Raw genomic sequence first — 9,773 nt, 5'->3', positions numbered from 1 at the left:
GGAAACAGTGTTATTAGTAATGTTATAATGATTTACTAGAGTTACTAATTCATTTACATTTATATTGTCTTGAATATTTGTAAAAAAAGTGTCTTACACTTATTCTTCTTTTCCCCTCACACCTTTTCTTTTTTTCTGTACCCTATATAAAATTTAAAATAAAAAATATCTTTAAAAAAAAGGAATTGTGTTAAAAGCCATGTGGTATATGGTGTGCACTATAAAGTGAAATTTGGTAGAATTGAATGGAAAAGCTGGTAGGATCCATCCAGTATTTTATGGGAAGCCACTGTTGCACTATAATTCTCTCAGAGAGTTCATGGGATCTCACACATAGCTAGGAGCGCTGACTATATAAGCCCTGAGGATAGTGTCCACATACCCATATAACTCTAATCTGACAGTGCCAATAGGGTGCTCTGTATTATCTATTTTGTAGAACTTGGAGAACATATAGAAGATACCCAGCTGATGTTCCAGGGATGTCAACATGAATTTGATCCTACTTTTCTGTTTCTTGTAGCTATTAAATTCTGGCTATAGCAGGGTTTTTAGCAGGTTAGTTGTGGATGATTTAATTGCCTCTCAGAGTGCTAGCTATTTCAAGCTGAAGTCCTGAGCCTTTGGGTAAGAGTTGCTGCTTTTGGAGTGAAGCTTTTAATATAGTCGGTTCAACATAACATGGAGCCCATAGTATCCTTGGCAGCAGATTTCATTTGAGGAACACACAGGGTTTGATAGACAAACATTTTAAAGAATCTTGTCTAGCTTTGCCTGCAAAAACACACTCACTTAAGTTATATTTATTGGTATGGGTCCAGCCTTCCTCCAAGGAGTCTTCCTGCAGTCAAAGGAGCTCTCCTCCGACTTAAGCAGCTGTTCCATTGGAGGAAGAGCCACCTAAGTCAGAGGAAGGCTTCAAACTTCACTCCACAGAGTGGTAGGATAAAGGTAGGATGACCCTAGTATTTATTGTCCAATATGTGCATTAAAATAATTCACAGAACTCTATCGAGAAATGCTCTGGCCTGCAGACCCTGTTCTACTCTGCCCTCCAAGGTTTTGCCAACACCTAGAAAGACGTTTCTTTCTGTCTTGGGTAGCCCGCAACCACCACCTGACCTTTTGCAGGAATTACCCACTGGGAGGGTCAGGACTCTCAGCTTCTTTTCCAGGTTCTGAGGCCTTGCTTCTGTGTCTCCTGCTGCCCAGCATCTGGTCACCACGTGGACCGTTCACTGCCTTGTGTGCCCACGAAGGAATAGCCACTTGCCAACTGCCTGCCTTCCCCGGCTCTCCTTTTAAAATAGCATGCCCGAGATGGCAGAGGTCTCTGTGGTACAGAGAACCACTACCAGCAACAAAAGTGATAAAGGATTTATTTAAAAGAAAATGTTCACAAGCATACATTTAGCACAGCACCAGATTGAGCAAGGGATCCAAAAGAAATGGGTAAAATGTAAATCCTCTGTCCCTCTCTCTATACATGCCCTATCAGATGTTAAAATAGGACAAGCTCCTTATCTTAGGAAGTTATCAACCTCTACAGAGTTACCATATCCTTGAAGTTTCCTTCAGCTCTCCAGGTGAGCACATGGTCAAAATGGCTGCCTGCTCCAGACCTCAGTTACAAAGTCAGTCGCCTCTGATGGACCCAGCACAAAAGAGAAAGAGAGCTCCTCCTTGCTGCAAGGAGTTTTTATCATCTCCCTTTCCCCTCCCACTGACCTGGTCAGGCCAGGCCAAGGAGGTTTTTCCTAACATCTCCAGAAATTTTCTTCCTGGAGATTATTCCTGGAGCCTTTCTAGTTTAAAGTCCACCAGATCTCGGTTCCCTCCTTGGAGAAGGGGGAGAGCTTGACCCACCCATTATCTCTCCTGCTAGATCTATTAGCATTTGTATGAATGTCTGAACTGAGGTACATCTGGAAAGAAAATGAACTGACCTCCCCCCTTCCTGTGCGTTCTCTGCCAGATTATTATTTTTTTAGAACTCAGAGTGGAGGTTTGGCTCATTTTAAACCTCCAGAGAAAAAAATGCATTTCTTCACAGGGGGCATAAATGTTAAGAAGAGATAGTAGCACTGAAATTATGCTGACTTTTCTGCATTCTTTTACTTTATTATAGCATATGCACCGTTTTTCAAGGCCACCATGATAATGGTGATCCAGTCTTGTCCATAGTATCATACAGGCATAATGGGTGTCCTCAGGGGTTATATCTTAAATAGCCACTATGTATTGCTGTAGTATCATAAATTCCTATGTTTTTTATATTGCAGTTTACGTCATCATTGACCATTTGATGGAAAGGTATAGCAGGCCTACCTGCTCCTCAGTCCAAGTTGTTCTCCAACACAGAAGAAGTGTTATACAGAGCCTGGCCTTCTAGCTTTAAGCACCACCATCTAAGGAATCTAGGATGGCTCTTCCCTACTATTGCTGAATGCCCACAGAGTACTGGCTTAGGGGTGAAGGAAGTAAGGCATCTGCTTTGGCTCCAGCTGGGTGGGCACTGTATCTTGCGCCTCCCCAGCCTTCTCCCTCCTGCTGACTGTGGACACCTTTTAAAAGACTGGAGGATACAGCAGTTCTTGGCATTGCTCAGTTTCTGTCACCTCCACTCCTGTCCCAGAGGCAGTGAAGTTGCTGCAATGGCCTCATTGGGACTTATCAGTGGAATTTCTTCACAACTTGCAAAAAAGAACCATAATTTCTTATCAATCCAAAAGCTTTAGTATAAGGCACTGAAGATAAATTCACTTTCTTCTTCAGAATATATTTTTGTGTTTGTAGTAATGATGCATGTGAAACAGAGTAATAAAAAGCATTCCCCTGCACACACACATGCAGATCTTGGATGTACAAAATGTGAGATTTTAGATTAACTACAGTGATATCAAATACAAAGCAAATACCTGATTCTCTGTCAGAAAGACAAACAGATTTTCCTTCCCAGCTTGCTTAGCTCCCTGGGGCTCTTGTCCTGATAAAATACTTCTTTCCTGAGTATAATGGGCAACATCCATCCAAATATCAATACTTATTGCCAGTTATTTCAAATGGAGCATTAAGCTTCAGTCTCCACCCCCCTCTATGGAAAACAACTAGCCTGGGTGCTTGATGATGGTTGAATCATGCCCAAGATTGCTACTGTGCAATCGATTGGCTTTCTGCAGAACTTTTGGCTCAGCCTTTAAGTTGCCCAATGGAACAGTCTGTAGATTTAAAAAAGAAATTGCCACCGGACCTCCATTTTGTTGGCCTTTCTTTTCCTCTCCATCTTGGTACTGAGACCAATCTGCAATCTGCGCGACAAAGGCTGAAAGCTGGCAGTGAAGGGGCAGGATTGGATCTACACTCACCTTGATCTCATCAAACACACCAGGAAACAAAGGCAGATCCAGAGGGGAATTGGTATCTTGTCTCTGTCTAGCTCCAGACCTCTCAAATTAATCAAGATGAACTACAACATGAAAAGGAGAATGTACCAGACAAGTTTGCTCATGTGGATTCCCCTCCCTGAGAAAAGGGGAACATTTCATCAAGTTTCACACCATATAACTGGAGCCCAAATCTGTCCCTAAGGCACAGTTCTGATCTGGTCCCTTCCCTTTCTATTTGTGTAGTCGCTTATGCCCCCATCTGCCTTTTAGATTATCAGATGCCCAGATGTTTGGGACCCATGCCTGAAGGTTTGAATAATTGCTCAGACTCTCCTTTGATAATGAGCTATCTAAGGCCCTGCTTTATCCTCTTCCTGTCCCTTCTTGAGACCGCCTTGGTGGGGAGGGCAGGGTATAAATTGAATGAATGAATAATAAATACATGTTGCACAGTATGTGAGGACTGGGCAGTATACTACTTTGTTCTGCTGTTATGTGCTGGGCATTATCATGACTGCATGAGTATATTAGTTATTCCTCTTAATAAAAGTATCTCCAATTTTGCTACATTCCAGGTCTCAATGCTTGTTCCATACTTGTGTGAGCCTCCTCACTGGTTACTCTTCATGTATGTCAGCTCTTCAAAGCTCGGTGCTAAACTTAAGCCAACGGCTTCTTTCAGCACAAGGCGTGAAAGGTGGTGGAAGGGAAACTTTGTCCTTATGCTTCCCTATGTAAATCTGGATCAGGTGGAGAGTGGGCCTCATTCTCATGGAAACATCTCTAGAACCCACAGTAACAATTTTACCAGCAGCATAACTTTGCCACAGCAAGCTTTGCATGCCTTTACTTTCCTCCAGAAACCCAGTAGTGAGTTTTATCTTCTGTGGCTTCACCAACATCAGATTAGTGGAGTAAAGGGTGCTACAAATGCCTCTAAACATGATGCCTGAAATGTGTGGTTTTTCTCAGTCATATTTAGGGCATCTTTAATGACTCTTCTGTATTTATCCAGCAGGTTTAGAGCATCTTTTATGTTACATTGCAGATTGCATTTAAATGTCAGCTCAGACAACCCTGAACTTGTTATTGTGTTTTCCATACTACCATTCTCCCTCAGTTATTTTATGGGATTCCTATGTGGTTCCAATGCTTCAACCAAAATGTCAAAAAAAATCAAAACATCTTTTCTACATCACATTTTAGGCATCCCCAACTCGGTGCGCTATTTCACCCTGTGTGCTGAATTGGGTCTTCACACAGTAGAATCTAGAGTTTGGACCACCACAATCAAATACTGGCTTCATCTCACTCTCCACCCAACAGCCTGATTTCCCTCTTACCCGCAGATCCTTTCATGCCCAAATGGTTTAGGTTAGTACGCGGTAAAATCAAGTCACTTGGTATTGACTTAGACTCACTGACAAACTCCAATGAATCACACATATTTCAAATGATTAAAAGGAGAATATTAGATATCAATTATCAATTAATAATCACTGGAGCAAAGGGCACCTGTTCATCTCAATTTCTGGCCCTTACCCTTCCCCAAAACTGTACGCTTCAGTATTTTCAAATTTAATAAATCCTTGCCAATGCCGAGCCTTTATGTTGGCCAGGTTCAATATATTCCCCTCATTTGTGGTTTCCGGCAGGTACAAGGGTATCCCTTATGAACAGAGATTGTGCAGGTGCGGCAAAGAACCTGATTCTATACAACATATTCTATTAGATTGCCCATTGCTCACACCCCACCGATGCTGCCTGATTAGAACCGTTGTTAGCCAACAAATGCTCCTCAGTCACCAAATGGCTGGCAGAGTTCCTGGTCCTAGCAGTAAAAGAGATAGGAACCAAAAGTGGTAAAAGTGCTAGATAGGGGAAGATTACGTGCTTACTCTTCTTAGTTAAGATCCAACTGTACTTAGTTTCTGCTACGCCGCTTGTTTTGAAGAATCTCTGTAGACTGTTTTTTATTTTCCCCTCAAATCTCACCAGGGTGTTTTGTTGTTATCTTACCTTGTTATGCCAATAAAGGTTGTTTGTAAATTTTAGAATCCCAAACTTCTCTGTCTCTTTGCAGAAGGTCCTTTATTTTGTAAATATTTAATAACTCTATTTAGGCAACGAATTATCTAGTGAGAACAATGAGAACAAAATTTTTATCTGCAGCATATGCCAGTCTATGAAGTATTGACAATACAATCAGCAACCTTTTTGTCCTAAAACTCTTCTGTTACTTTCTGCTTAGATTATTATCAGATTCAAAAACTGGGCAGGAAGTTTTATTGCTAAATTATGCCTGGACTCCAGATCTTCATAGGTGCTCTGATGCTGAGGACTCATTCATGAAAAAGAATGTCTATGCAATGGTACCAGATTTATTATATGAAAGGAGAGATCCCTGAGGCATGGTACCACTGGATTTCTAATATGCATGTGTGGGGTCAGTCCTGTATCAGTGAGGCAGCTACATCTTGGAAGAACTTGGCACCTCTAAAAACGTCCAGGGCTTTTGCCTGGTGGGTGCTAGCAGTCTTCTCTGATTCAGATTTAAGTTGGGTTCAGGGAGTGGGATGGTAGCATTGGTACAGACCTGGAATCTGCCTTGTAGCTCAGCTGCCTTTTTCTCCCTGCCCCCTTCTAATGTAACAGCTTGTGGCATTAGAGGGGCTGGCAACTTCTACCACTTGTGGCTATGTCAATGTTTCCCATAAAATGCCTGATAACTACCACATCCAAACTAGCAGCAAGCGCTGTACTGATATAATTTATAATTTAAAGACATTCCATTTTATTTAACAGGGAATTGGTAGTTTGTGGACATTCCCTTACATCATTTCATCCTTAGGCAGTTCTAGAACAAGGCTCTTAGACACTTTTGTACAGGATGTTTTGATTGTAGTTCATATTACAGTTGTTTAAAGCTACTTTCCTTTCTTGTGGTCTGTCCGTGAATCCAGAAGCATTATCCGCAAGGACAAGTGAAAATTAACACTCTGTGTTTATTTACTTCTGGGACTTGCAGACTTAATGAACTTCCTGCTTCTATAGCTGCTATCATCTATACAGGGCCTATTCTTGGTATCTCTAAATACTACTGAATTAGAGTCCAGTGGCCCCTTTAAGACCGACAAAGTTTTATTCAAGGTGTGAGCTTTCCTCCACTGGGAGGAGACTCATGGGGGAATCCCATATCCGCCCCCCCTTAGTGCAGCTACTAATGAGCCAGGCATCTGCCAGTGCCAGGCCCGGTGCAACTGCCAGTGTCTGCCACTGTGGTCAAGTCTGGCATGGCTGCCAGCGTCTTCCATGGCTAAGTGCAGCATGGCTGCTGGTGTCCTCTGCCGCAGAGAGGACCATCTGCCAGCATGCTTCTACCCCACCCCCAAGCCAAAGCGGCTGCCAGTCCTGTGATGCTGAGGCTAGGCCCAGAGCAGCTGCCAGGATCCTCTGCTGCGCCAGGCTGGAGTGAGTCTGTTCGCATATGGTAAGAGCATTGTCTGCACATGCACAGAGAGCCAGTCTGGTGTAGTGGTTAAGTGCACAGACTCTAATCTGGGAGAACTGAGTTTGGTTCTCCACTCCTCCACTTGCACCTGGCTGGATGACCTTGGGCAAGCCGTAGTTCTGATAAGAGCTATTCTTCAAAAAGAGGCGTTTCTTTCAAGAGCTCTCTCAGCCCCACCTATCTCACAGGGTGTCTGTTGTGGGGAGGAAAAGGCAAAGGAGTTTGTAAGCCACTCTGAGATTCCTTTGGGTAGTGAAGGGTGGGGTATAAATCCAATCTCTTCTTCTTCTTCTTCAAATGTATTTGGGGGGGATTTAAAACCTCTTATAACTTTTATTTTTTATTTCAGATTTTTCTGCAAACCTGGGGAGTCCCCCAAGTTTGAAGAAAAATCTGTTTAGTATCTGTGTGGTCCTGATCCACAGATTTAGATATCTGCAGATGGGATATACCTCATTAATAGTGTACAGATATACTTAGTACTCATGCAGTCCAACCTTATACAAGTTTAATTAGAAGTAAGAATTAGTAGCATCAATAAGACTTAACCCTCAGGTAAGTGTTCATAGGATTGCTACTATAAACAATCTCTGTCCTGTTTGTCCTAATGAAAAACTTGTAAGACAGGATACTGTAATTCCCTATAGAGAAAATGGAGAGCACTGCAAGTGATGTGACCAATACCACCAAGGAAGTTCATGGATGAATAGGGTTATTCATTTTGAAAAGAACAACAAACATGCAAATTGAAAATGATTTGATTTTTTACTAAGGAGGATAAGTGGGGAAAGGAAAAATAGCCTAAATGAGGCAGGTAACTCCATTTTCTTCACAATTGTGCTGCAGCCTGTCTCTGGAAAATACTGTAGCTTTAACTTGAATGAAACTCCTGGAGATTTGGGGGCAGTGTCTGTGAAGAGAGAAGTTTGGGGAGGGAATTTCCCCAAGAAACTTCTTGGGATTGCCAGATCCCCCCTGGCCACCAGTGGAGTATAGTAGGGTAGGGTTGCCAGATCCAGTCTGGAAAATGCATGGAAATTTGAGGATGGAGCCTGGGGAGCACAGGGGCCTCAGTGGGGCAGAATGCCACAGAATCCACCATCCAAAACATCCATTTCCTCCAAGGGAACTGATCTCTGTAGTCTGAAGATGAGCTGTAATTCCGGGGGGATCCCCAGGCCCAGGCCCGGCCCCAGCTTATTTTGCACCCTAGGCGGGGATCCCTTCTGGCACCCCCACCACCACCGGCGCGCCCACCAATTTTCAGAAATAAATGCATTTTAGGAAGAATGAAAAACACAAATAATCAAGAAACTCCCAGAGTACGGGGCCGGGTGCAGTTTGGTGCCCCTAAGGGCCGGCCCGCTCTAGGCGATCGCCTAGTCCGCCTAGTGAGTGAGCCGGCCCTGCCCAGGCCCCACCTGGAGGCTGGCATCCCTAAGTCTGTACTATACCATAAATGCCACCCTTCAAAGCTGCCATTTTCTCCTGGGAACTGATCTCTGTTGTCTGGAGATCAGCTGTGATTTGGAGAGAACCCCAGGCCCCACCCAGAGGCTAGCAAGTCAAATAACATCAGCCATAAACTAACTAATTTAATAGGAATGTCTTCTCCATGGGGAAGTCAGGGTGGAGCATAATCTGAGATCTCTGACAGAGAATACTCAGTGCTCTTACCCAACTACACTTCCCAGGATGCTACAGAAGCTATACAAAACCAGCAAGGGGTAGAAACATGTGAAATAACGTGTGAATAAAAAGAGAGGCCGGTAAAGAGCTAGGCTTGCAGCATCACACAGAAGTGTTCAAGGTGCCACTCTGGAAAGCCCGACTGTTAGTGGGGTGCCAAGCAACAAAGGCACCAGAGTGCAGTTCTCTGTGAACATCTTAACACAGGCCTAAAGATACCCTCTTAGCATACCCAACTGTCTTGAGAAGCTAAGCCCTGTCACTCTAACCTAACCTCCAGGGACGGTTGCCAACCCCAGGTGAAATTTAGAAGGTGATAAATAGTAACACCAGTTCGAAGGCCTTGCATCCTCCCCGTGATTAGGACCGGTTCAGAGACTGTCTCTCTTCAGGTAGTGGAATTGAGGCTGCAGCTCCTCCTGAGACCTGCAGTGGGAGCTGCTGCTATTCCCGCAACGAGCTGGCTCGCCAGGGACAACATCTCGGACTTGGACCCTCTGCTGCTCTTCTCCGTCCGCTCTCAGCCCTCCCGTAGCTGTGGCTTCTCACCGCTGACTTCCCCCGCCCTTCTCTCGAGTGTACTAAGACAGCGACGAGTGCGTGCAAAAGCTTTGGAAATATGAGAAAAGGAGACCAGGGGCGGCCGTGCAGAAGCCAGAAGCAGAAGTGAGCCATAGAGCATGTTGATCTTGGCTCCTCGGCCGCGGTTCTTCTGGGTCCATCTTTTCTGACGGCACCCCCGGACCTTCTCTCGGCTCCCCTTGCAGCCGGTAGGCGAGCTGCAAAAGACCAAGAAACCTTGGAAGAGGAGAGAGCCCGAGAAAGCCCTTGGGAAGCGGCGAGGCTCTTGAATCCACCCCCCCCCCCCGGGTTGGTACCATGAAGCGGACTGCTCCCTGCCACGGAGGAGAAATTTAAAAGCAGAAGGGGACCGAAGCGGAGCCTTGGTTGCTAAGGTAATTGCAGTTGCCTGTGGACAATTTCCCCTCCCCTTCCCAAGGTTTGTGGGGCAACGGGGGGGGGGTGTAGCACTGCCTGATTCCCTCCTCCACACACAGACACACATATGATTAACACCAAACCGCAGTCTAAGCATGCTCGGTGATTAATTTGGAGTGGGTAGTGTAGATGGAGAATTAAAATAAGCAACGCATATTCTTCTGGTCGTTCGTCCCCCCCCCCCCCTT

This window comes from Gekko japonicus, unplaced genomic scaffold (assembly GCF_001447785.1).
Source record: "Gekko japonicus isolate JY-2015 unplaced genomic scaffold, Gekko_japonicus_V1.1 scaffold27, whole genome shotgun sequence".
In the NCBI taxonomy this organism is placed as follows: Eukaryota; Metazoa; Chordata; class Lepidosauria; order Squamata; family Gekkonidae; genus Gekko; species Gekko japonicus.
This window is presented reverse-complemented; position numbering follows the sequence as displayed.